This window comes from Schistocerca cancellata, chromosome 1 (assembly GCF_023864275.1).
Source record: "Schistocerca cancellata isolate TAMUIC-IGC-003103 chromosome 1, iqSchCanc2.1, whole genome shotgun sequence".
Classification (NCBI taxonomy): domain Eukaryota; kingdom Metazoa; phylum Arthropoda; class Insecta; order Orthoptera; family Acrididae; genus Schistocerca; species Schistocerca cancellata.
In genome coordinates, this window is record NC_064626.1 from 993,472,085 (window position 1) to 993,498,706 (window position 26,622).

The 26,622-nt window shown below is 39.9% G+C and overlaps 1 long non-coding RNA gene across 1 annotated transcript in view; it reads right to left on the bottom strand.

Moving 5' to 3' along the window:
• Nucleotides 1–26,622, bottom strand: part of LOC126088769 (uncharacterized) — a 1,027,531-nt gene that overhangs the window by 656,643 nt on the left and 344,266 nt on the right. Inside the window, exon 2 of the long non-coding RNA XR_007520128.1 lies at nt 13,327–13,408. This is a non-coding gene — a long non-coding RNA (uncharacterized LOC126088769). The remainder of the gene's footprint in view (nt 1–13,326; nt 13,409–26,622) is intronic.

The window sequence follows — 26,622 nt, forward strand, 5'->3', positions numbered from 1 at the left end:
AGAAATTTGTCAAAGACTACCCGAACTGGAAAGACTACGAACTGAAAAGCAATTATCAAAAGTATTCAAGAACTCCTGCGTAGCTTCTGAACAGTGGAAAAGAACAGAGTGTTGTCAAAGTTACCGACAGTATAGAGAGACGAATACTAAAGATATTTAAAGTTCGGTAAATGCGTGCGATCCTAGACTGTCACTTGTTTGAAGCATTAGGAAATAATTTCTCAGATGTCTGGCAGCATCTCTAAAGTTAAGCGCACTCATATGGCTGATAGCTTCCTTGTGGAGCGAAAATTTAAGTACAAGGTGAGAAACAATGAAAGGCCTCGTCGGTGAAATACGATCAACGGGACCACGCCTACTCGTCAAGGCATTTTGGTGTATGCAGCATTTGTCCAGAAATGAAAGTGACAGAAGTAGGAGCTCTAGATGGCCAAGCGTTTAGAAAAAATAGGATTTTGGACGCGCATCGTGCGTGATAAAGTCTTTTAAGTGAGAGCAGTCTCCAAGGAGCGGTTGGTGCAGTGAAAAGAGAACAGAGCGGTAATCAACGGAGAGTGGGATAGAGATCCTACGTGGAAACTTTTTTTTACTTAATATTTTTTCGCTACTTATACTGAAAATAAGCCGAAATACTACTGAATATATTGTATTTACTAATATCTTACAAAAAAGCACGAAAAGAAAAGGCAGGAGAAACTTTGGAACTACTAATAATTTTCAAGAACGGATTGTACTTACAGCGTCCATGAGGATTCTGCATATAGCTTTCCAAGAAGATATTGTAATTAATCCGTACAGGACCTATGTTAGCATCATTATGACTTTCAAGCTGCCCTCGGCAACTACTTACGAACAATAAGGTCCCCTGTTTTTACAATGAATGTCACCCCAGCACGGGTAAATCATCAACTGTAAAATATTAAAGGAATCTAGATTTATATACAAAGTTCTCGTGAACGCTTACAGTTCCTTCTTGGAAATTTATTTGCAATCCAAAATTCTTATCAATATATTAATAAATACTATACATTCATCACTATTTCACTTTATTTTCAGTATAAGTAGCATAAAAATAGACAACGAAAATAAAGTTTCCACCTAGAATCACGAACCCACGACCCTCTTATTATCGTTCTGTACTGACCGCTACCTGGAAACTAGGTTAACAAATGAAAAAAGAGCTCATGGTCATCTGGAGCTCCCACTTTCATCACTTCCATTTCTGGCCAAGCCCTACATATACTACAAATGTGGACGTGAAATGAAATGATCGTATGGCATTTAGTGGACGTAATCGGTGATGACAAGTAAGCGCGGTCCCCTTATAAGACGCAATACTTACGAAAAGCAGTTACTGAAGTAGTGAAATAACTGAGAAAAACGTTACTACAGGAAATACAGAGCGAAGTTGTACAGTCATTACCATTACAGCCAATGAAATTTTACAGCAGGAATGTGGTTTCAATAATGCTGCCAGTTTGTATTTGAAGACAGTGTGGGTACTGGGCAACGAAGAGTCGTAGATAATGAGTTAGAAATAACTAATGAAGAGGAAATTAACCGAACTGCAGAGAAAATAAATTAAGGGCACAAGTTGACTAAAAGAAGAGTTCGGTTGATACGAAATCTTGAGGCATCAAGTGTGTTGGTTGCAGTAGTTATGCTGAGATGAAAAGATTGCACAGCGTGATTTAGCTCCATAAAACCTGTCTTTGGACTGAAGATCAAAGAACAACAACAACTACAAAAACAAGAAAGTTTCAAGATGAAATGTCCGTTTGTGAACAGTGCGAGAAAACGAAAAGTTCAGTATACGAATTACTGCTGAACGATTCCTTTTGTAACAGTACATCGAAATCTAATCGTATACAGTGTCTCCTGGATATAAATTTCCTGATGATTACCGTGTGTATTAGCACGAAACTGTCAGATATTGCTGCGTCTACCGTCAAATATGGAATACATCTATACCCACTGAGTACGCCACACAGCAGGCAGTCTCCAGCGTGACGCCACGAAGTTACGGTTAGTCACCATACAGATGGCGTACAAAACAGGAGCCACGTTTTATTTGCGACACATGACTTAAAAATAGTCTGTTCACCTACCAAATAGATTGCAAATCAGCATTCCTCCGGCGACCGCAGATTCAAGCGGTTGCACCGCTTCACTTGACTAGTTCCAGTTGCAGTTGCGACAGAGTTACCAAACAGTGGTCAACCAGTTACTGTCATCAGTCATTGGACAGTCAACGTGGAGTGTCGAAGTGTGTATTAACTGGGCCTGAACTAAGACAGTATTACTAATAGCAGTCTAGACTGAACAACTGTTCAGTCAGTCATCGTTCACTGAGTTATGTAGGATCAGTGTTGAGAACTTTTATTTCAAAAATGGCTCTAAGCGCTATGGGACTTAACAGCTGAGGTCATCAGTCCCCTAGAACTTAGAACTACTTAAACCTAACTAACCTAAGGACATCACACACATCCATGCCCGAGGCAGGATTCGAACCTGCGACCGTAGCGGTCGCGCGGTTCCAGACTGAAGCACCTAGAACCGGTCGGCCTCAACGGCCGGCGAACTTTTATTTCAGTTCAGTATTTAATGTGTTTTTTCTGTGTGTTTCCAGCGTTATTTTTGTTGTAACCTTAATTGACTGTGATCAGACGGTTGTAGTGTGCAAGTACGCTACCTCAATACAGCATATCCTTTCTTTCGAAAAGGGTTCGCTTCCTGCTATCTTCATGTCAGGCGCCAAACTTATTTCGTGTATACAACATAAATTAATGACGAGGATTAAAGAAAGAAACATCGCCAATTCTACGTTAAGCTGACGACGAGGACTGTGGAAAGAAACATTGCCAATTCTACGTTAAATGGTGACGAGGATTTAGTGATTAGATACGCATTAACAATTTTACATAAATTAGCGACAAGGATTTATAAAAATTCATGCAAGTACATAAACTGGGAATAAGGAAAAAACATAGATTAGTTACAATATTTTACAGACTGGTGAGTGCAAATGCAACAGAACAACTTTTATGACAACACAAGCGGGGTAATCCCCATTATTTTTATTTTTTTTTTCATTCCGTAGAATGCTAATCTTGTTTCCTTTTCTGAATAATTTCTGAGAATTAGCAAACTGGTCTGCTTTTATTTTTAAGAAATAACTCAACTGGACTTGCTCCAGCCACTGATGGTTTAATTGAAACAGCTATCCACACCTTAAGAATTGCCAGTGGCATGGATAACCAAACTTGAACCAGAAAAGAAAACTGTTCAAGGGAATTTTAAGATTTCGCCGCCACTATGTCCGCCTTTCGGCCGGAAAATAGAAGCCTCGTCTAATTATGTATCCAGCACGGAGCAACATTTCACCGCCCACAAATTATCAGGGAATGTTGATCGTAAAGATTTTTTTCGTTTTTTTATGGGACCAAACTGCTGAGGTCATCGGGCCCTAAGCTTACACACTATTTAATCTAACTTAAACTAACTTACGCTAAGGATGACACGCACACCCAAGCCCGAGGGAGGACTCGAATCGCCGGCTCTGGTGGCCGAGCGGCTCTAGGCCCTTCAGTCTGGAACCGCGCGGCCGCTACGGTCGCAGTTTCGAATCCTGCCTCGGGCATGGATGTGTGTGATGTCCTTAGGTTAGTTAGGTTTAGGTAGTTCTAAGTTCTAGGGGACTGATGACCTCAGAAGTTAAGTCGCATAGTGCTCAGAGGACTCGAATCATCGATGGGGGAGGGGGGGGGGGGAGCCGCGCGGACCGTGACAAGACGCCTGAGACCGCGCGGCTACATCGCGCGGCCTTAAAACTTTTCTTATAGCAAATGCTGGTACGGAAGTGTTTAAATTAATTTAAAAGCTATGTTCTGAAATAGATCCGCTGACTCTTTCATATTCAGAAATTAAAGATAAATCAGAATCTTGTTTTAAGGCGCAAGTGTTCGTAGCAGCAGCCAGGCGTAAATTTTTTTGATGCTTTACGAAACCTTATAAAGGATAAAAAGAGTGGATAGCAAATTACATGCCTTAATTATAGACTGCAATTTACAGAGTGAGAATGACAAGTGTACAAGTCTTGCGCTAATTCTCTCATTCCTGGCATGTGTATTATGCAGTCGCTCAGTAATAAATTAAAGAAGGACGTTCTTAGTTTGACAAATCCATCATTTTCCTTTAATGTGGGCACATGAACAAATCCTAGTATCAGCTAATGTGCTTCAGCAGAAAGACACTAGCACAATGACGCTGAAAAAGCAACCAAAATGGCCAAGCCATAGTGTGCCCGTCCGCGGAAGTCACAGCTCTTGAAAACACGACGAAACCAACAATTTGTTAGTAGAGTTACTTGAGAACAACCATGATCTTGTGTATGCTGTGGTGTGAACACATTGTACTTACAGCAAGAATACAGGTCACAAATCCGAAATGTGCAACACATTCACGTATAAGACACCCAGGCACACGAAAGTGTTTCATACTAAAAATTCAAATAATGTTCTCAGCGAACTTGTTCAAATAAATACAGTATCACGGACTGAAAACGACAAAGCCGTACTGTGACATTAAGAGTAAATAAAGTGGCATAGAAATTTCGTATTGACAGATGTTCCTCAATTTCTGTAATTAACTTACAGATATACAGGAAATTAGCTTCATCAAATTTAACTGAATTTCTGATTCGCTATTTAGCTAAAGTGATCAATGAATACCAGCAAAAGTTCAATCTATAATGGATATTGCGCACAAGCAGTTTCCATGCAAGCCTTATTTATAGTTGTCAGTTCACATAAAGCTACAGATTTACCCGGCCTCCAGTTTTTTCAATACACTAGGTTTCACAATTCGTGAAGGAGGAAATCACATTCACAAAAAAATGGTTCAAATGGCTCTGAGCACTATGGGACTTAACATCTATGGCGATCAGTCCCCTAGAACTTAGAACTACTTAAACCTAACTAACCTAAGGACATCACACAACACCCAGTCATCACGATAACATTCACACTAACGTCCTGAACGAAATGCTCCAAAAGCTATTGCAATAATATGATATCATTTTTACAGAACCAACAAGTAGCATTAAAAACTACAATGTACACATCACGCTGAAGCTGAATGCAGTACCAAAATTTCGCAAGGTATACAATATTAGACTCGCGTTAAGGGATAAAGTGAAACACGAACTTCATCACCTAGAGCAGAATGGCATTGTAGAATCATTACCAGTACCTAATGAGCAATGTCAGGTAGTAGTAAAATTGAATGGCACATTACAAGGAGAATTGTATTACAGAATTTACTGAAATCACTAATGGACAATGCTAGTTGAAGTAGTATCAAAACTAAATGGCACATTACGGATCTGTGGTGATTTCAAAGCATCAGCCACTGCACAATCCATAACTGATTCTTATCCAATTTCTAAACTGGAAGAACTAATGTCTAAATTAGCTGGTAGTGTACATTTTTGCAAAACTTGATTTGAAGGAGGCCTTCTTACAACTTCATCTGGAAGAAGAAAAACAGATAGTTTTGATTATAAATACTCAACTTGCACTTTACCGGTATACGAGGTTCATTTGGGACTGCCAGTGCACCACGTTTATTCCAGTGATAGATATAACGGTTAATTAGGAAAGCTCCTAAACGCTGTCTACTATTCGGATGACAACACTATCTCAGGAAAAACTCCATAATAACTGTTACACAATTTGTAATCTGTATTTAAGACTTTACAAGCAGTAGTGTTATAAAGAAAAGTGCATATTCTTCAAGGGGGAAGTACAATAGCTCTCTGAGAACACGATATCAGGTCGAAATCACAACAGGTTGAAGCAGGTGAAAGTCTATCGACTCCCAAAGATCTCAAGCAACTGCGTGCTGTACTAAGCCAAATTAATTACAACAGGAAGTTAACTCCACATGCAGCGTTTATAAGTGAACTATTTCACAAATTCTTACGCAAAAGCACAAAATGTATTCGGAAGTGTGTATGCCAACATGCATTTGATAAATGAAAACGAAGTTTGCTAGATGCCAAATGGCTTACGATCCAAATAAAATGTTAACATTTGCAGCAGATATTTCTCAATATGGAATCAGCACAGTTTTCTCACAAAGGCAACATGGTTTCGATTGGGCGATAACGTTTGCATCCAAAACAGTTTCTCAGACGAGCTACAGTCAGATTGAAGAGGAATTTCCTTCTATCGTATTTGCTGTGAAAAAGATCCATGAACCCGTTTACGACCGACGATTCATTCTCCTTACGGACCACAAGCCACTGGTGGCTATATTTGGACCAGCTCAACACTTGCAGTGTTGGGTACAGCTTTTACCGAACTAAGATTATGAAATACTTTTCATGTCCATAGCTCAATATGTGAAGGAGGGTGCTCACGTATTTTTTGCATCAAATTTAATCAGTCAAGACACTGCGCAGAAATTTCCATTGAATTCCAATTTAATTTCAAAGCTTGTCGTAAAGGATCCAGCATTCTCTAAGATTAAACAATACATCCAATTTGGGTAGCCTTTAGATGAAAGTTGCTTAAACATTCTGAAATCAAATCATACTGGCATGTTAGATATGCTCTCACTGCATGTGAATGCGTCATTCAAGTACATTCAGAATCAGCAGAAAACGCGAGTAGTAATTACAGAAGTACTGAGAAACAGACTGCTTCTTTTGCTATTAGTCCATCAATGTCGCTGGGGCAACGTACACACCAAAGGCATAGCCAAAAAGCGTTGGGAGCATACAGGATGCGTAATTTAGTACGCAGCTGCCACTTCTGGCAGGAACAATTGTTATAACCAAGCTAGACATAAAAAAAAGAGTTGATCTGGGTTTGGATGACAGATACTGCATTTCATGCAGGTTCAGATCTGTGCAGGAGTTCATCAGTCGTAGTGGTCTGCGAGTACTGACGTGCCAGTATTTCGGCAAACCAAGACCAGTTTATTTCAAGGTGTCTGAGACACGGAGAATTTTATGTACACCATGGCACCACATACCATCACGCGTGGTGTCGGGACCTTAAGACGAAGACGAATGCTATCTGTCAACGTTCGTTTTACTCGGAAAAAATGACGAATACGTATTGCTTGATACTGTACGCAGAAGTGTAACTCTTCTGAAAAAACGATTTGGTATCGCTCATGTGTCCAATGTTGTCGTTGGGCGCACCACTGTCGGCGCTCTTTCTCTAACATCCGCCGTGCTGAGTCAACAGAGTGCAAATACACCCATTTTCTGTATGTGACGTGACTATACGGTCCTGCACAGCCCAACGAACAGTATGTCTACACCTCGAGCGCTAGTGGCGTGGGGTCGTTGAGCTCCTGCATGGCGTTGAGTAGGCATCGATTCCATATCAGAGTGACTGTCGAGGGATCAAGACCATCGCAAGCAGCAATACTGCAGAACGATAAACCGCAGTTTCAACACGGTACAAGCCTGCGGTTGCCGAATTCAGACTCGCGCTGGTAGATGTTTCTCCTACTTGCATGAGACGTACCACAATCCTGTCACAAACAACCAGTAGTCAACTGTTTTCTGAATGAGTGCCCCACTGCGTAAACTTGTCTTAGATACAGAATGTAAACAGCGTTACTCATATCTGCTTTGACCGAGAGAGACAGCGCAGTGGTTAGCACAGTAGATTCGCTTTCGCGAGGACGACAGTTCTAACTCCCGTCCAGCCATAAGAGTTAGGTTTTCCGTGGTATCCCTAAATCACGCAGGGATGGTTCCTCTAAAAGCAGCACGGCGGATTTCCTTTTCCTTTTGTAATCCGAGCTTGTGCTCCATCTCAAAGTACCGCACTAGCGACGTTGAACCCTTATCTTCCTTCCTACTTGGTTGTGAATAAATGCTACTAATCCGCATATTACATTAGTATATAACTTTGTAGTTCATGCCAATTTGACGTTTTCTAATTTTAATAACTAACAATGCATTTCTTAGATTTAGAATTTAGTCTTGGGCATGGATTCTGTCTAGCGTTTCGTCTGCTGTTCTGGGAGACGGCGCCAGAGGCGACACTGGTAAGAATTGAAGTCCCCGACGTTAACTGATTGAAACAGCGAAAACGTCGAACACTTCAGACATACCAACAATACGAACTCCCAATTATATAAGCGTACTCACGCAACGGCTGCCACGTCGAGACGCTGTCCGAATATGTCAAATACAGCGAAGTAGAACTGGATCCTAGAGCTGGAACTGGGTAAGACAGTTTTCGCAACGGAGGTGAAGCGTTAGACAGAAATATATGGAGAAAACACTGGTGTAGGTCCCACAAATTATACATCACATTAACAGATCCTCTCGCTGTAGCACGAAATAAAGTTGTAAAAATGTAAATAATAGTGGCTGGTTGCTTATGGTTAATTCCAGAGAGATATTTCAATGAGATTCCGAGAAAATCCGTAAACAATGAGAAACAGAGCAGTTCGACTGTCGGCAGAATTACTGCTCTATTGTCATAAATACATTAAGAGCTATGGATATTTGTATGTATGAACATGACACGAAACAAATTAACAGATGTTAATTTAGTATCTTACTATTATTGTTTTCGATGCATCGTTTCGGAATAACAAATACATGTATATATGTCCCCGTGTGATAAGGCCAGCGCCTCTCTCGTACGACACAGAGCCCACGCAAGTTGTCCCAGGCGTGCTGCCACAATGGGCGTTCCCAGAGAGACAGATGGCCCACCTGAAGAGCGTGCGCTCATGTGTCGCACGCTCTGTATTCGCTTATGTGCCTTCTGCTACGCCCAAGTCCCAAGCCGGCATTTGCCATATAATTGAGCCGTTCTACATCATGCGTTAAATGCCACCTCTTTCATTCCTCTAATGTCGTATGATTACCTGTACCGAAGGCCAGAATGGGCATCTGAATTTACATATAAACGAAAACCTACGCGAGTATAAAATCACAGGTGACGCTCGTACGAGGACAAAGCGTCGGCGAATAGGATGACGGCGTCTTCTTGGAGTATCAGGGGTGGCTTCTACAGGTTCACAGGAACAATAAATAATGCTTCTATGTAGTTTCGAATTTACTCTAAGGATGTTTGACCGACAAGTTGTGAGTTGCCTACCTCCGAGACTACGCTTGTAGCGAACAAAATCAAGTCATGCTTTCTACATAGTTAAATATCACAAAAATACATTACTCTTCTATCCAGGAGCTCCCTCTAAGTGAGAATGCACTATAATTACACACAGGAAAGAAAGTTTCGCTGAAACCATAAGCAATCTCAGGACTTTTCGACTTTTGCTGTCAGATGAATCTGCTAAAACCATGAATCACTGTGACACTTTAAAAGGAAAGAAACGTACGTTCACATGCTCATTATAAAATAGAGCACAAGTAGTCTGTTTCAAAGGGGAAAAGATACTATAATCCAACGGAAACGTAAGTATATGGATTAATACAAATTATCAGTTTGCATCTCTTGTATTATTCAAATGCAACAGATTGAATAAAAATATGAAACTACCTACTTCTATGATGTAAATGAAATTGTCGCAAACTTGAATGGCACATTAGTCAACATAGTATTCTGACTTGGTCGCACGAAGTTATAGAATCAACATGGCTTTAATCAGGCTTGATCCATGGTAAACTTCATAAGCAACTACAACTCATTGAATGTAGATGTGACATTAACATATAAAACAAGCAACGTAAGAAGGCGCACATATATTCAAGAATTACACATCAACTATGGTTTTTCGTTAAATTCTCTACGAAATTTAGCCTATGCTAGTTGTATCAGTACTCAACGATATTTCTTCATTTTGTATCAAAATAATATAAACGACCTTACCTAACAAAAAACTCAGAACAACTGAAATGGGGATGGTGAAGACAACAAAGAACACAATGTATTTATAAATGATGTGAGAAACAAGGAAAGCAATTAGAAACCAAGTACAATACCGTCGGACCACGGTCTAATGCCCATACAACCAAACTCACCTAGGATGCAAATGCTGGGCGTGAAAGCCTGCATTGAATGAACGAAGTACAATGCCAAAAGACCACTTTCTCTTATGAAAGGGCAATATACATACCCTACAGAGAACATTTGAAATGTGATATTTAAACTGCAACCGAGTGTGTTTCATCTATATCATTTTTATTTTGTATTTTTTGCTCTGCTGCTGTCCCGTGACATCTGTAACACACTTCAGCAATGTTGTCACTAAACGGAGTCTTGCACTTTTTCTACAACTGCATCTACGTATGCATCTATAGTCTGCAGACAGATGATCGCTAGTTGACTCAGTTATCCCAAAACACCCATACTATTTTCTCTGTTATTCAAAATAACATTGTGAAAATGAATATTTATGTGTGACGTGTATGCGCTAATTTTTTAAATGCTACTTCCAGTACTGAAATAACATACACAAAAACATTTATGTGGATACTATAATGAAAACTGTTTCTTGCAATTTTACTGACTGTTTATGGCGAAGTCATCTTGAATCCTCATCGCATCATCTCGTACAGCGTCGTATATGTTTCTATAATTTTACACGATGTGAACAAAGGAACGTGAGTCGTAACGTTGCCGCTAGTAGCAACGATTTCTTAACTATCGTTTATTTCCTACTGATCGCATGCGTTCCAACAATGATATGGACTGCTTCAATAGTAAGCATAGCTAATATACAATATGGATAATGTTCTAGTAACTGAATAATGAATACAGAATACGAACATTAAGTTACTCATGTATAAATGTATTCGTAGTGTTGTGAATAGTAACTTGGGATATAAGGCGAAAATTTGTAAGTAAAGTACAGTTCATTGACACTAAAACATAGCTCTACTGACTTTTTCGTTTTCAAAGGACGTTGAACATTTCCTCATTTAACATTCATCTACTTTATGCCTTAAGCTTTTTGACCCGTCACTAACGCTACTGCTGGTGTTTCTTGCTTCTATTCGACCCATCACCCACAAATATATCACAAATTGTGGTGCACTCAGCCTTCTGAAGATACTACGAGCAAACTTTAAGAATAGCATTTCCAAAAGAATAGCATTTCCAATTCGAAATATGACTTAAAAGGCCGGAAAAATAGTGTACTAGTCACATATCCCTCGGTATCAATATCCAATAACGACACTGACTGAGAATGATGGCCGGCCGCGGTGGTCTAGCGGTTCTGGCGCTGCATTCCGGAACCGCGGGACTGCTACGGTCGCAGTTTCGAATCCTGCCTCGGGCATGGGTGTGTGTGATGTCCTTAGGTTAGTTAGGTTTAAGTAGTTCTAAGTTCTAGGGGACTTATGACCTAAGATGTTGAGTCCCATAGTGCTCAGAGCCATTTTTTTGAGAATGATGACGCGACTGGTCGGCAGCTCATGGATATCTTTCCATCATTCATTCGTTTAATGAAAGACGTCGTGCTGGGCCACATTCTTAAAAGTTTGTTGTTCGTAGATACATACCGGGTTTCATATATTTTATCAACATACATGCAGTGACATGACCATGCTAAGTGTCTTGGGTCTGGAGTCGAGATCTACTTTTTTCTTGTTAGTAAAAACCCAGCATTCAAACACAGAACATGCCTGTTGGTACAACCATGGTAATCTGCTTCTAAAGCACATTCAGTATTTACAGTGTGGTACAGAGTGAATATTCACTATATAAATGCTTGGTGTAACTGTAGCAATTTAAGGTCAGTCAGCTTATAGAGCCTCAACACGACGATATGTCGATCATGATTAGATCTGCGCACCAGATATCAAAATCAGCTTCTAGTTACACTGATCACTATCGTCATAGGCTACGTCATCAAAAGGAATATTAGGAGTGTCTGTCCTACACATCAGTATTTTCATATTCAAGTAACAGACTAAGAAATTGGACGGCAGTTTCCAACGTCTACATATAAAGAGTGTACAGTGAACACAAGATAGTAAGAAGAAGGCATTGGGAATGCAAGAAAATGCTGCCTGTGTGATAGGTGGAGGAAACTCTCCAAGAGACGAGGATTAGCGAGAGTCTGGGTAAGAATTAACTTGAAGCTAATGAGCAGAAATCTGCCTAAGTGGTTCCTCTACCAAGTTGGTTCAAATGGCTCTGAGCACTATGGGACTCAACATCTTAGGTCATAAGTCCCCTAGAACTTAGAACTACTTAAACCTAACTAACCTAAGGACATCACTCACACCCATGCCCGAGGCAGGATTCGAACCTGCGACCGTAGCAGTCCCGCGGTTCCGGACTGCAGCGCCAGAACCGCTAGACCACCGCGGCCGGCCTCTACCAAGTGCTCCCAAATGTTCCATCCACTTTTTACCTTTCATATCAAACGGTCTAATATCGCTTGGCGTTCGAGATTCATCCAGGACGACGTCTGACAAATATATAGAGCATCAATGAATAAAATTCAAAAGTATTGTACAACACGCTTTAGACATGTATGTACAAAGTAACGTTGTGAGGGCTGGGAAAGATCCTCCGTAGTCCTTGATGATGTTAAAAAGTTTCTATTAAAGCAATGGGAATATCATAGATTTTAGGGAACCTACACCCTTGTTGATAAATAAAATCTGAACGAAGCGAAAATGAGAGTAAGGAGAGCAGTTTTTGTAAACTCAGTCACTACGAAATGTTTGAACTACGCGAAGTAGTTGCCAGATCCATACAGACCACGTTTTAGTGTAGCCGGAGTGAAACGATCTGTAGTTTTTCTAAAAGCTCAACTATTGCGCTTAGGACTCCGAAAGCATTCGACACACTTTTAGAGGAAGCAGTAAATTAATTTAAGAATCTGTATCTGGGTGACCTAAATATCTTGCGAACAAGGAAAAAAAGCGTGATGGAAGAACACAGAAATACTGTCTGCTTCTAAAGTCATGCAGAAATATGTAAGAAAAACCTGTTTGATATCCTTGATATCTTTCTGGATCATATTGTGCGAAAGACCGACTACGAGGATACGCAGTGACTACCCAATCTTGAAGAGAGATACATGTTATTATGTCCTCTCAAATGAATCCTCCTTATATAACGTTAGGTAGAGTTGCTTGGGTTACACGCAGCAGCCATTAACAGGCTTTGTACAGAGCTCGAAAAGCTGTGAACTACTAGTAACGGTGCACAATCACGTAAGACATCATCTACTGGTAGAAAAATTGTTACTGTACCTGACAAATTTAAAGAATAATTCACGAAATTATTAGAATGATTATGTAATTGTAGTAGTTCATATCTCGTTAACGCACTCTGAGAGAACAGTACTGTCATAATCGAGACTCACCCGTGAACTGCTCGTCCATGTTCACCAGCAAAGGCATCCGAAAATTATTCTTAAGGTTCTTATGAAAGCTTTGATTCTCGAGCTGTGGAAAGAAAAACAATGTTTGTAAATTACACATCAAAGAGGGGAAAAACCATTCTTCATTTTCAAAGAAACAATGACTTTCTTATTTTCATTAATGTGTGATGCACAATGTTTGTAAAACGTAATTAATAATGATAATAAGAATAATAATATATTAAACCATGATTAACTGATACTGCACCGCATTTCACAAGCGCCCTCAGAGAAAGACAGAACTAATGTCTTCTTAGATATAATAAACAGTTTTCAACAAGCAAAACCCACTGAATTGGGCCCATTTCATCCACTTCTAATATTATTTGTTGTTGTTTGTAAGACAGCATAATACTAACTGCTTCTTATAGCTTCCTGAACTATTGGTTTATGAGTGTACTTAACGCTTTTGTGAAACGTATATGTCTAATTTACACTAGATGACGTCAGTGAGCTAGGTTTACTTTCCCCCTGCCTTCCACACGCACACACGCACGCGCGCTCACACACACACACACACACACACACACATACACACACACACACAAATGCACGCGACTCCACTCACTAAAATTTTTATGTAGTTGAAACGCCGTTGGCTGTGTTATATGGATCACATTTTTATTATTTATTTCGGAAGCTAGCCGATTAACAATTAATAGTTAACATTTCAGCCGCGATAAGGTAAGAAAGTAATTTTGGTTGACTATTTCTACCCAGTTCCATGTTAACAACGAAGGCTGTTTCATCTCTTTACTGTAATTAGTGATCCGATTTCAAGCTCACAGAATAACGATGTTTTAGTGAAGTGGTATCTGATTGACCATTAACGCCCATTAAATGACGAAACTAATCGCACATTAAAGCACACAAGATGCTTCAGTTTATAATAATACTTTTAAGCTATTACAAAAGCGTTTTGTAGTCTCTTGCTGTTTGCATCAATGTTGATGACAGCGACAAGCAACATTAACTGTACGTCGCATCAATTTATCTAATTTGCTTATTCTGAAATGAAAAACATTCAAGAAGAATTATGAGATTATTTCAGAATTAAACACTGGACGTCTGGCACCAAAACTTTTTTCAGTTTAGAGAAAACAGATTCTTAGAAGCCCACAAGAAGTTTCAGTCAGTTTGCTGCGATAGGCAACTGCGCGCACTTCACTACTCTGAGTATTGTGTAGAAATTTGAAAACTTTGGCTAACTCGAAGAATGTATTTGTCTTGCCCTAAAACTTCAGTTTACCGTTTACTGTCAGTTAACCAACAATGATTACTCCTTCTTACTTCTCTTCTTCATTTAATATATTACGTTAATTGCCTCTTACGATACTTCATCTGTTGTACTGACTTCGTATATTTCTTCTTCTAGTGCATCTACAACTGACAGCCTTTCCTGTTACACTGTCTACCCACACTTTCTGCATGTTGCTTCCATTTTCTACTGGTTTCTTTTATTTTTGCGTTTAGATTATACATTCCTAAATTTTTCCTTATATCCTCATTTCTTTTACAATCATTTCATTTACAGCCTTTCACTCTTTTTCAGAAGACACATTTCTTGAGCCTATAAATATATTCTACTTTGTGTCTTGTTTTCAACATAGCTTTACGTCCATAAGTACAGATTGGAACTGTTATATTCGCGCGGTTCCAAACTGTAGCGCCTAGAACCGCTCGGCCTCTCCGGCCGGCGGAGCTGTTATGGTTTTGTAAAATATCAGCTGTGTTTCTTTCCTGGCTTTACCCATACATGGAAGTAAATTTATTTAATTTTTGGTCCACTTCAGGGCTACATTCTTATGTGATGTAGCAACTTACAAATTTAAAGCATTTCACTTGTTCCAAGATTTTATTATTGAACACTAGTTTTGATCTTACTGGTTATATGTTTTATCTACAGACAATTTTAGGTTCTAACCTGAGGCCAGCTGTTGCAAATTATAACTCCCACCTGAAGGTCATTTTCATTCTCTGCAATCAGTGTTAAGTCTTCTGCAGATAGGATTATATGTAGTTTCGTGTCACGATCAAAAAGTAGTACTTTTTATTTACCATTTTCATTTGACTGATCACTTCAATTACGCATATACTGAGAGTGTCGGGGCATTATAACGTTTTAGCTTATTGCAATGTATGGTGTTGATTGGCTTTGTGATTATGTTTCCCATATCTATAACAATTTCAGCGTTTGTGTGTAACCTTTTAAAGCATCTATGAGATGAGATGGATAATCTCGTTCTGCCATTATACTCTGCAGTATTTCTCTGTTCAAGTTATCAAATACCTTTTCAGAACCTGTAAAAGCAAGATGGGTTTCCCTATTTAATTGTAGAATGTAGGAACCACCCTCCATATTTCGACAATTCCATATTAATACCATCTCATCCAGTGGCTTTCCTACTCTTTCTAGGTTTTAGACCATCTGTCAGGTCTGTGACATCGGTATCGTACGGGTCTTTTGCGTCATTTATTTCAGGTAATGTCTGAATTATACTATAATCACGTCATATTTCCCTTTTTATAACGATCTATCTATCCACGCCTTATCTCCCATGTTATTGACTCTCATTTGATCCATTTCTTGTTTCTAAATGTTTTCGTCACTTTACTAGCGATTGTTTGTCTGAATCTGCATGTGCTTTCAGGATTTTGTGTTTCGCATAATTTCTTTTCTCAGTGCATTCATTATACTTTTCATTTGTGGGACTATTTATGCAGGGCTTGAACGCTTCTCGTGTCGAAATCCTTACTCATCTACGTTTCCTGTATTTCTGTTTCTTCCCCAGAACTTTATTAGCTACATTTGTTGCAGCTGTTTTAAAGTTTCTCCATTCTTCTTCCAAGTCTTCTACCGCTTCCCAATTTGCTAATACTGTTGTCATCCAGGTTTCGTAGAGGTCTCTAATGCTGATATCTTTCTTAGTAAAAATGTCTAAGAGTCACTTGTTTTCTCACTCTAAATTACGATAACCTTGCATTATTAATGAAGGAGCGCGTTCAAAGTGTAGGAAAAAGACAAAGTGCAATTGCATTCCTGAATCTTTATTTTAAAACTAACGTGGGTTATTGAGTTTCTACTTTCATTACTCTATCAAAACTGTGTAGAATGTATGGCCTTTATGTTGCAATTGGTGTGATAAGGAGACAATGATGTCTATGGGGCTGACCGCTAATGCATCTTCACTGCAGGTGATATCCTGAAACGGATAGCATGCCAATGAGTCAGTCACGTCTTATATTAACGGGTATATACTAGACGAGATGCCTTCACAGTATTATCAGCAAATTATTTTCATAATATTAACTTCACTGGTACCAGGTTGAGCATTATATAATTAACCGATATAATTAACCGATCTGAAGTATAAAGTTATCATGAAAATGTTAGACGGACATACACTACAAAAATTTTAACAAGTATAAGCATTATCTGTGGTTTGATAACTAAGATAGGCAGTCAAAGTTCTCCATGGACAATTACTGACTTGTGGGAAGAAAGACTTATCAGACTGACAGGCTGTCACTTTCATATTCTGCCAATTATCTTACAATTGCCAAAACCACTTCAAGCTTCCGTTAAATCTGACAGAGAACGAAACCCCTTCACGGGGACTTCTTCACAATGTTTCTTTTCCATTACTCCTCCGTTTAACTGCTGTGCCGTCAATGAAAAATAGGTCTTCGATGACAGAATTATTTAAGCGAAGTCAATCACCTTCATTTATAATATTCACCAAAGCAGTGTCATTCATACTATTTATGGTACCTTATTTCCTAATACTTTGAAGGATGTCCTTGCACAGATCACACTATTTCATTTCACAGTTCATCTGTAGTACAATATTTTGGCGTATATTACTACAGAAGCATTACGTCGGTGATATGTACTCAAGGCTGATAGCTCAAGAAAAGCAAAGCGCAATGTACTCATAATGATCTAATAACATTTCCTATTACATCAGTTCTCATACGACTTCTCGTATTTTCCTTGTCAGCACTACAAACACACACACACACACACACACACACACACACACACACACACACACACACCTTGTCGCCTAAATACAAATAGCAATGTAACAATGAGTGTTCGGAATCTAGAACTGCACAATAATTTAGTGCTGGGATTTCTTTCGTTTCTTTTAAGGAACGCTACGAAAGACTGAGTACCCTGTGAGAAGAAAATTCGTCAAGTTCCGCTAGTTGGACTTCTTTGTGTTCATTATGCAGAGCCAATTAGTGCTCTGAAATGAAGCTGAGCCCAGAGATGTGATTTACGACGTGACAGGTCCATCCTTGAAGGTAACATCTGACGTGACTTCCAGAACCAAACTTTGTTACCGTTTTTTGCCGACTGTACTTGCTTTCCTCCTCTCGATCAGACGTCTTTGGAGGACTTACGCTAAACAGCAGCATTTAACTATGTGCTATGTTACGTGTAGTTAATCTTCATAAAACAATGGATTAACTCCAAATCACAAGAAATGCGATTCTTTTGAATTCCGCCCTTTATTGGGCAATGTTGCTCTCAGGCAACGTCAAAACCGCGCACTGTTTTCTGTGACATGTTTCATGTTTCGCCTGGATGGGCAATGATGGTTGCTAGCAACTTTTAACCTAATTCAGCGATATTCTTTCCTCTCCGGTGCAAAGTCTGTGAATACTAAGCAACTTTGGCAGTCACCGTGCTAGGTTTTGCGTTTTGCCTGTTAGTCTTTCGGTTTTATAATGCTCTTTTAGGTCCTGAAGGTGAGTTTTTATACAAATATATTACCGAATTATTACCTGAAATTTATAAATTTACAGGCAACGATGCTTGCAGGCAACTTAGTGTAATTTAAAAAAAAAAAACGAAGTTATAAAAGTTCAAATGCACGTAAAATGTTCCACGGCCACAGATATATAATTTAAATAACTTAATATTTTTCTTCACACTACTTAATAAGTGCCTTAAGCAGAAATACAACCGCAAACGTCATATCTGCAAAATACCAATTTCCTTTCCCTATTTCAGAAGATTTTTGAAATGTGAACTATAAAATATTAAAGTTTGTACAGAATGAGTTATGGGATTCAAATACTTCCTACTTGTTTCAAAATACCTAAAGAGATTTTCGGAAAATACAGTGTCTAAAGGGAGGAATATATTTTTGGTCTGTTTATATGTATAGCACTGTTCCCGACATTTTTATGAAAATTTTTCATCGTGAGCATTGACTTTTTTCATGGTATATGGAGAGGAGCACGGAAGGAGCCTCCACGTGTGCATTTTCACTCGAAGCCACCACAAAGACTAGAAAAAGCCGGCACTCCCTGGAAACGATGTCCATGAGGGCATCGATCAGTCCTTCCACCACCGAAGAAAATCAAAATCAAATAAAAAGCACTTCTCAGAGCCATCTCTGACTGTTGCTAGCTTGAATGTTGAGGGAATAACAAAGAACAAACAAGACATAATTAGTAGCTATACCATACGCGTAAATGGGGTATACTCTGTCTACAGGAAACACACATAGATGAATCAGAACATAGGCCCCAAATTAATGAGATGCATTTAGCCATACAGGTACCGCAAACTGAAGATGGCAGTGCAGTTCTCTATAGACCTGATCTGGCGTTAACTTCCACAGGGAAAACAGCAGTAATTGTCACTGAGATCTTAACTATCGAATGCGGGATCTTCGCAGTAACATCCGTATATAAGCCTCCAGGTGAAAACCTTAAGCTTAACACGCCAGACAGTTTCAAAAACCAAAAGACACGGTTTATCTTAGGTCACTTCAACTACCATAACATACCATACTGTGGATACAATGAAACGTCAATGGGCAGTTGCTAGAAAAAATGGGTGGAAGCGAATAACTTCTCTCTCCTTCATGACTCAAAGCTACCCTACTCCTTCATGAGCAAAATTTGGGAATGACGCCACAACACTGACAACTGCTTTTTTTATAAAGTGCCCTTAGCTAATGAGCATTGTATTACCAACTAGGAGACTGTAATATACACCTACAAAATGGATCGTGTGTTTGGCCCTGTGCAAGACTGATTAGGTGTTTTAAGCCCTAACAAAATATATTTACAATGAGCTTTTCCGTACTCTCTACCAATCACAATCATGCAGTGTCAGGTAACAAATACCTTACAGAATAATTGCTGCAAGGTTTTTAACAACATTCAGCTGCATGTTTATTGAAGTAATAGGGATACAAGCAATTTGATTGCTGTCTCTGATGCTTTCCTGGAAAAGAGAAGCATCTGCCTCGAAAGTGATATGGATCATCGTTTAAGGATGATAGACAGCAGATGGAGAGATCGGCTGAGAGGAGATGTAGCGAGGTGTGATTTAATGGTGGACTGATGACGCATTCGATAGAGAGCGAGATGTTGTGGCAGGTCATTTATCACACATTTAACCATTTTTTTCCGTTGTTCTCTCGGGGTACATCAGTTGTGTGGTATAACTTGCGTTCCACTCGTATACAAATGCGTTCTCTGTGTGTAACTTAGAGCGCTATCTGCCTGCAATTGTTAACAGCAAAGCTCTCCATGCCACATTCAACAGTGGACTTCCAACACTTGTGCGATGAATCATGTTCATCGATGGAAAATCTATTTCAACACGCCCTTCTAGACAAACGTCTTGGACATAAATCGAGTGATTCTAAATTAGTGACACGAGTTTGTGAAGCGGTGTAAAGTCTGTATACATTTAACTGACAGTTTTCCTGTTTACGGAGTTAATGCAGCATGCCGTGTAATTTCACATGTCAAACACTGTTGATATGCCTTTGTCTGCTTTCTTGTAAGATGAATTTTCCCTTGCAGGTGGTCATTTTATAGGATTAATGTGAGAATAGTATAATTTCTGAACCGTAATGAATGTGAAGAGTGTGTAACGCCGGAAATGTATATCTTCCCATTTCCATCTATTGTACTATAAATTTGTTTTCCTTATTTTTGTTACCTGAATATATGACATTTCTGTGTCTTTACATATTGTAATTGTTTTACTATTTGTATATATATATTTATGCATTTATGTCGATGTATAATTGGTTTGTTTCGTAAATATTATTTGTATTTTTACGCTGGGTCTTGCCTAGGGAAAACTGCTATCGAACGATTACATCGATAGGTCGTGTGAAGAATCAAAGTGTGTAGGATCTTTGATAGTGTTAACTCTGTCGCGTGGAGCGCGGGCTGAGCAGAGAGGGAGTCTGGCTGGGGTAGCGAGTGGAGCAGGTGTGTTGTGTGACGCTCCCGCGAGTTGCCGCGCTTTCGGGGTTTGGCAGCATGTAATTGCGCTCGACTTGCGATGATAGTTTCTGACACGGTGTCGCGGACGGGAAGCATTAGCTGGCGCACATCAAGAGCCCGTTTCGCCTGGTGACCGTGTCGAGAAGAAGGCGCGCCAACTTCCAGCTTCTGCAACAGCGACGGCCGACAATGAGTGACTGTCGCCACCTCCTCGATCGACGGCTTCAAACCTTCAATCAACCAACAAGGAAGACTGGAAGCACGTAAAGTTTTAGAACTGTATGGCAGACCTCAGCTTTTCAAACTGTACCATTTTCGGAACTATAATTACAGCAACTTAGCATGAACATTTGTTGCTCATTGTCCCAATTGCATTACCAAGCAGGGTCCCTTCCTTTTCCGGAATGAACCCGAGTGTCGTTGAAATTCAAACGCCAGCATTAAAGTAATAATATAGCATTTCACTGCTTTAATTTCAAAGTTCAGTTAAAGTATTTATAGCTGGCTACAATATTTAGATTACACAAGCACGAATTAAGAGTGCGAGTTTTGTTACCGTATTTTAGCTTACCTGTGACTGCAGCTCAGCTTGGTACGTACTAAATTTTACTATTGTTAATTGTTCAGAATCATTTAATTCAAGTTCAAAGTTAAATCTCTTATTTCTAAATTGCGTAGATTCAAGTAGCTTTTGAAATGATTGTTGAGGTAGTCCAAGACTAACCGTATTTTACTGAATTTCGATGTGCTCCAGAAAGAAAGCTCACTGTTAACTTCAGTCACTAAATTAACTTTCGATTGTCCGGTTTTATTAATTCTTTTGCTAAATTAAGTCAGGGTGTAGCGAAATTTATTACTTCTGACAAACTTTCAGTTTTCACACTACACGTGTCAACCTTCAGTTGCCACGCTTCTAGTGCTAATTATATGTGTAATAATCTTTCTTTTTCAGTTACTATAGTAATTGTCCTTAGGACTGGCGACCGTAATTTCCCCCAAATCTCAAATACCTAATTACCGCTAGTTAATTGTTAACGTAACGGCTGCACATTTACTTTCTTTATTAACTTTACCACTTTTCAAAATTAATTTCCACCAGTTTCATTTGCATTTTTCCTTTCATTTAGATGTAACCCTTTCCTCCCTCTTTACCGACAGATTAACTTCGGTGACGATTGCTTTTCCCAAATTTCCATTAGGTACACGCGGTTTAATTTTTCACTGTCATCAAGGTCGACAAGTGAGGGGGAGGTTACACGTGGCGACCTGGTGACAGGACAATCTTCGGATTTGAGGTTGTTCTGGACACGAATTTTGCATTGTGCAAATCTCGTAACAAGGTACTGGTTACGAAATGTTCGATACGTCAGCCAGAATATTAGTGTGAGGAATCCTAATTAGATTTGAGATTTGGCATTTATATTGAAAATTATTAAAATGAGTGAAGGCAACAATTACGAAAATTTGGTAGACTTGGATAAGGAACAATCGGTCGAACAGTGGGAAACGCGCACCGCGGTACCCATTGTTCAGGGGCAGGCGGCTAGCATGAAAGACGCGACCGCCGAAACGCAACAAAGAGCAGAAATGGAATTCCACACTTTAGAAAATGTTTCGGAATCGGAAGTGAAAATCAAATGTGAATCCCTTGATGACGAATACGGGGGGACAATTAAAGAGGAAGCCGCTACGGAAGTAAAACCGATAGCTTCCGGGAATTTAACTGATTTATTGAATGTTTTGATTAACGAAATCAAGAGTCAATCGGCCAAGCAAGAAGCTCAGTCTGAAAAAATTGAACGAAAGCTAGACAGTCAGAACAAAGCTATTAATGTTGTTAACAACAATGTTGGAGTTGTTAACACAAAAGTTGATAAAATCAAAGAAGATATTGTTGTGATTAATACCGAAATCGGTAATCTTAAACAGGAAATGATAGGCGTTCAGGCGGAAATTGCGAGCATAAATACTCGTTTTTATTCCGAAATTAGCAGAATCGAGAAAAGTGTAGGAGAATCAGTTGCTCCGATCATCGAGAATAAGGTGACGGAACAAATTCAATTAGTGAAAAAAGAGGATCAAAAAAAGGTGGAAACTTTAAAGGCTTTAGTATCCGAAGTAGATACCAAAGTGACGAAGCAGGCTAATACCTGCGAAGAGAAAAAAAGGGAAGTAGAAACGCTTGCGACAACCACTTGCCAAGTAATTACGAGAGTGTCGGAATTAGAAAAGAAACTTGACGAAAAACAGAGCTATGTGCCAATCTATGCACATAGTTCGGAATTGTTGACGAAAGAGGAGCGGTTCGACCCCTTGAAAAAAGGCGGTATACACGCGACGGATTTCATTAAAAATTGTGAAAGAGTTTTACCCAGATCATGGACTAATGAGAGAAAAATTAATGCGGTTATTGATGTGTTGGCTGGTGATGCCAAGCGTTGGGGCTTAAACCTCAACATTACGAACCTGACTTTTGACGAATTTAAAAATTTGTTTCTGGCTGAATACTGGTCAGAGCAAAAACAGCAAAGTGTCTGGCGCGAATTTGTCGTATCGAGGCCTTTCGATGCGAGTTCGCGCGGCTCGATGAAGGGAGTTTTGTGAGGGCTGGATCCGCAAGTTGGAATATTTACGTGATCGCCGCACGGAATCCGAAATAGTCTGGGAACTCTACAAGAAGCTTCCAGATGATACAAAACGCTACGTAGGAAGCAATTATAGGACAGTCAATGATTTCCTGGAAAGAGTTGAGGACGAGGACAATTGGCGCAATAATCGCGACAGTGGTAGAGGCCGTGGTAACAACAACGGGTACCACAGCAACCACAACAATGATAACTATGGGAATAATGCATACCGCAATCTTGGCAGCAATAACAAAAGTTGTTGGGGCCGTAATGACAATCGGTACAATGCAAATAAAACAGGAATGACGGAAACCAGTATCGTACTAACGTGATACGGGCTTCACAGAATAGTAATAACGCCAGAGGGTGTGATCAGCTGCCTCAGCAGCATCCGGGGACCGTATCTGCTTGGACGAGACAGGGAAACCATTAGCCGCGCCGGTGAGGGGCCGACCGGGCGTGGAGAAATTTTGGAGGCCCAATAACAGGAGAAAACCCAGGTGTCGTCGTTATGAAAATTCCGTGTGGAATAATCAACGGCGGGAGAGTGTGCCAGTGTTAGGAGAAAGGAGTGCGCCCACAAGTAGTAGATCAGCTGTATACACGGCAGTAGGAAGTACATTCACTGTCAGTGAGAACAATTTAAGTAGTGTTCCGGAAATCGATTATAAAGTGGCAGCTGTAATACCCACAGCGGAACTGGAGATTGAGTTTAAGAATGATTCGCAAGTGTTGAGAGAAGATCAGATGTCGGATAAAACGTCCATCATCGAGCGAGGGGATGCAGAGAGGGATGAAGTCTGGTTAAGGCAGTTCGGTTGCTTATACGACGAACTAAGAGATTATAGGGGCCTGTATGGGAGAAGTGTTTATGGGGAGCGCGTGCAGGATTTTCCGCGTCTCGTCCCGCAGGAAGATAGTGTTTGTGAAATGATAGAAAGTTCTGGCTCTAACCGGCAAACTTTACTAGAAATAGTTGATGTTAATGGGGAGCACGAGCAAGATTCGTCGTGTTTCGTCACGCAGGAGTTAGATGTTGAAGTAGTAACGGAAATTTCTGGCCCTAACCGGCAGACCTTACCGAAAGTTTCAGTGGTAGAAGTAGCCGAGCCATCCAACGCAAACCTCCAGTTTAAACATTGCGCGAGTATTAAGGAGAAAGATTACGAAAATTTTAGTGATAGCCGAACACGATTGGTAGAAAAGCACGCCTATTACAGCGTGTATGAGGTTAGAGCTGACATTATACGGTCAGACGATAACAGTGTGGATTGCGCAGATCTAGAGGAAGTAATTGCAGATACTACTGGGCGCATTTCTCCAGGTAGATTGGCAGATGAGATCAATCTGGCTAAAGAGGAATCAACGAAGGTGACAATTAGTGAATTGATAGCAAAGCAACACTCACTAGTTGACGAGTTAGAGGAAAAGGTTTCGGTACTGGAGGCGAAGCTACAGACTAAGCCTCAGGACAAACGTGTTGAAATTAAAACTGTATGTGAACAGAGGCTGAAAAAGCCGCCAGATAAGCCGGATTTAGGATCAAAGCCGGATGGTTTTTTCTGGCATTTCCATTAGGTACACGCGGTTTAATTTTTCACTGTCATCAAGGTCGACAAGTGAGAGGGAGGTTACAAGTGGGCACTAGACACCTCCAGAAATCTACATTGTGCATTTATCATGAGGAATCTTTACTTTTCTTTGCTATAGAAGGATGCACTTTTATTATCTTAATGTTTGTCACACTAGTGAATGGGATAGATAACTTGGAGGATGGATGTACTGTCAGATGTTGGACATATATGTCTTGCATTAAAATATTAAGAGCAATGCACTACGGTGACAAATATTTCAGAAACCACATGACTATAATATTATAGCGTGTTTAAGTGCAGAAATGTGTAGAATTAGTAGTGCATGTGTTTATGTTCTACATCATTTCTCTGTTGCCAATACCTTCTTGGTACTGACCCCAGACATTAGAACAATACTTTAGAATTGATAGCACAGTTTATTTACGTAAAATGCTTCAAACTCTGTTCATCTGGAGCTCCATCATACATAAAACACATGTTTCTTCTTAACCATCACCACAATACTCTCATATCTACTATACATCGATAATAAGGGTTGCTAACCTTCTTGACATACACGCATCTGCAGAGATCTTGTGCACTTGGATGGTTACTGTGAGTAAGACTCGTGTGGGACAGTTTAGGCTGAACAGCAGTTATGGACTATGCTCACTCTGTTCCTTCACAAGACGTGGAATGATGAGGGTATAGTACCCTCCTACTTCTGGTTAGTTGCAAATTATATCAGCGACAGTGGTTCAGGGAGCGTTTGTCAAAGACAATGCGAGGAGACCTCTCAATCTCCAACTTTATTCTATGAATGAGAGAATACTCTGTGACTCCCACCCACACAAGTCAAGATGGGCAGTCGTAATCATAAATTGTGCACTATGATCAAACTGTTAGAGATATGTAGATAACCCAACTATATCGTTATAAGGTGCTGTCTAACATACTTTACCCTGTATGTCCAAGTATCAACCGTGAATGGATGTACTGCACAGTCATCTATCTACACTCCAAATTCAGTACATGGTACAGTCAAAGTAGTGGAGGGGTGGTTTATTGACGGTACAGAAACTGGAAAGCAAGCTGGCATGTCATTGGTTGGTGTTGAAGTAACGGAAAATTGTTAAAATTGATCGCACTGTCATCTGTGGTGCTCATTACAGTACATTGTCCCATATCAACAGTGTCTTTTCCATCCCACCCGTCCACTGGTACACTGTTTCTTACCACGTAATGATTGACTGACATCACTTCTTTGAGATGGAGAGAGTCTTGGTGGGAGCAACACCTTCTGGGTAGGGCCAGCACCCAAAGAGTGATCATGTATATGGCTGCAATATGATGAATTAGTGCTCTTGGTCCCTTTGAAACAGAGAACCTAGACATCTGCTGCCCCGTCACTTTGAAAGATGAGATTAAGTATAGAGGTCGTCACCATCAGACAGTTGTTTGGAAATGCTCCACAACGCCACAAATTATTCCAGTTTCCGTATGTTGTGATGTCCTCCACATTTTTGTCAATAAGAAATACCACCTCCATTTTTATTTCAACCATCCTTTGTGTTGTGGTAGCAGCATAGTTTACACCACATGATGTCCAGCTTTCTGTGAGAGCCAACGAATCTAAACGTATTAATGTTGGTTTAGCACCTGAGACAGCCTTCGAAGTCGTGGTGGAAAAACAAAATGTACGGCAATGTACAAAGCTGTAGTCATACTTGGCTTAGATGTGTTACAGCAGAAAAACAATGTACCAAACT